The sequence below is a fragment of the Pistacia vera genome, unplaced genomic scaffold (assembly GCF_008641045.1).
Source record: "Pistacia vera cultivar Batoury unplaced genomic scaffold, PisVer_v2 Contig193, whole genome shotgun sequence".
Taxonomy (NCBI): domain Eukaryota; kingdom Viridiplantae; phylum Streptophyta; class Magnoliopsida; order Sapindales; family Anacardiaceae; genus Pistacia; species Pistacia vera.
In genome coordinates, this window is record NW_022195994.1 from 868100 (window position 1) to 870307 (window position 2208).

Genomic DNA, 2208 nt, shown 5'->3' on the forward strand with positions numbered 1-2208 from the left:
TTCGTTTTTGGATAGACAACAGTTTTTACATATTCTTAGATTGAATTTGAGTGATTTTTGATTAAAAAAGTGTGAAGATTCGAGGTGAAACTAGTGGATTCGTCAATTTAGGGAGATTCTTTTCCTTTTCTCTTGTTTCCATGATGTTGAACTTGGAATTTTTCATTTCTTTTAATTGTATTATTGATTTAGACATGAACTAACCTATTTTGGGTTAGGGTTTTGATTATAGTTCGGAATTTCATGGGTTAATTGATTGAATGATTGTATTTTCATATGAACTTGCTTGATTGTGTGAAAACTCTAAATTTACTGTTTATATGTGATGAACATGATGAGATTGAGAAATGAATCATGTTAGGCTTCTTGGGTAATCACCATTGTAGTATTGGATGCTAGAGATAGATTCAAGAACCAATGAAATCAATATAGGATTCTTGTGCTTAATGAGCTTAGATTTATTAACTTTCAATTTGTTGGGTGCAGAAGGTTAATAGGGAAGAGTAGGAAAACATAGCCTGAGAAGGTATGTTTGACACTTTAGAGAGTTCGGTTTACAATCAATGCATGTGAATATGAATTTAGTTTAATTCTTTAGGTTTAACCCATAGAGTCCGAATGAAGTCAAAACCCTACTCGTTTGTTTGAATTGATTTTATCTGTGTTCTACATTTTGCGTTCATAGTTAAAGTTTAGTTTAGCAATTTTTGTTTTAGTCTTATTTTAAATTGCTCCCATTAATCCAAAAGAATTCGATTGCTCCAACTTGAGAACGGTAGGAAACTTAGTGCTTAGCGAACAATCCTTGTGGGAACGATACTCACTTATCACTCTATTACTTGAGCGACTAGTATAATTGCTACATTTACATGTTGTAGGAAACATGCATCAAGTTTTTGGCGCCGTTGCCGAGGATTTAGTTTTAAGTTAACATTGAGTTTTTCTATAGTTAGCTAGATTGGAGTTTTAATTTTTGTTTTCATCATTTTCTGTTTAACTTTTGTTTTTATTTTTAGTTGGTTTGAGATCTCATTTCCCTTTGCTCTTTCTGTGTAGTTTATACGAAGAGCAAGACATTAGCCAGTGGTTCCTGTTGATCTTGAGATTGAGAGAACCGCCAGACGACTTAACAGAGAGAGAAGAAAAAGAGGGGATACAGTGGTAGAATCGGAAGAAATAGTTGTTGAAATGGCAAAACCAGAAAACAGGACACTAAGGGAATTCTCAGTTCCCACGGTTAATGGCAGTGGTTCGAGCATTATGAGACTAGCGGTCCAAGCCAACACATTTGAGATAAAGTCAGCAATCATCCAAATGATCCAGTAGTTGGTAAGGTTTAATGGTGATTTGAAGGAAGATCCAAATAAGCTTATTACAAACTTCTTGGAAATTTGTGACACCTTCAAGTCGAACGGAGTGTTAGATGACGCCATTAGATTGAGGTTATTCCCATTCTCATCGGGGGATAAAGCAAAGAGGTGGTTAATGGCACTACCATCGGGAACCATCACAACATGGAATAATCTAGCACAGAAGTTCCTGACCAAGTTCTTCCTTCCAGCAAAATCAGCAAAACTGAGAAATGATATCACATCATTTCTACAAGATGAAACTGAGTCATTGTATGAGGCTTGGGAGAGGTACAAGGAATTGATGAGGAAATGTCCATACCATGGGTTGCCAGTTTGGCTTCAAGTCCAAACATTGTACAATGGACTGATGGGTAACATGTAAACCATAGTGGATGCATCATCAGGAAGAGCCTTGCAGAATAAGACACCAGAGGAGGCTTATGAGTTGCTTGAGGTTTTGGCAAGCAACAACTATCAAAGACCAAATGAGAGAGCAATATCTGTTGGAGTAGGTGCCCTAGAGCCAATCAATTATTGTAGAATTGACTCTTTGTAATAATGTTCATTAAACAATAATAAAAGGCATCTTATTCTATATCGCGTAAATCATTATTATTGCAATATGTATTGATATATGTCCTTAGAATTGTAGAACCGTGACGAGGGTATCAAGTGTTTCAAATATTGATAGTGAGAACCCTATGAGCACATATGGTGGCCATTCTAGAAACGTCCGTAGCCCCAGTATTATTCTGAAGTAAGGGTATAGATAATACGGTAAGGCTATCATAGTGTTGAACGACTCTGTTGAAAGGCAGTGACTGATCTCACTTGTCAAGGTTGTTTGGTGACAACC

General features: G+C 36.3%; 1 non-coding gene across 1 annotated transcript; it reads right to left on the reverse strand.

The window, feature by feature from the left end:
- Positions 1–1572: 1572 nt before the first annotated feature.
- On the reverse strand, positions 1573–1679 carry LOC116127697. The gene has a single exon (XR_004127635.1). It is a non-coding gene; the product is annotated as a small nucleolar RNA R71 (small nucleolar RNA).
- Positions 1680–2208: the final 529 nt, after the last annotated feature.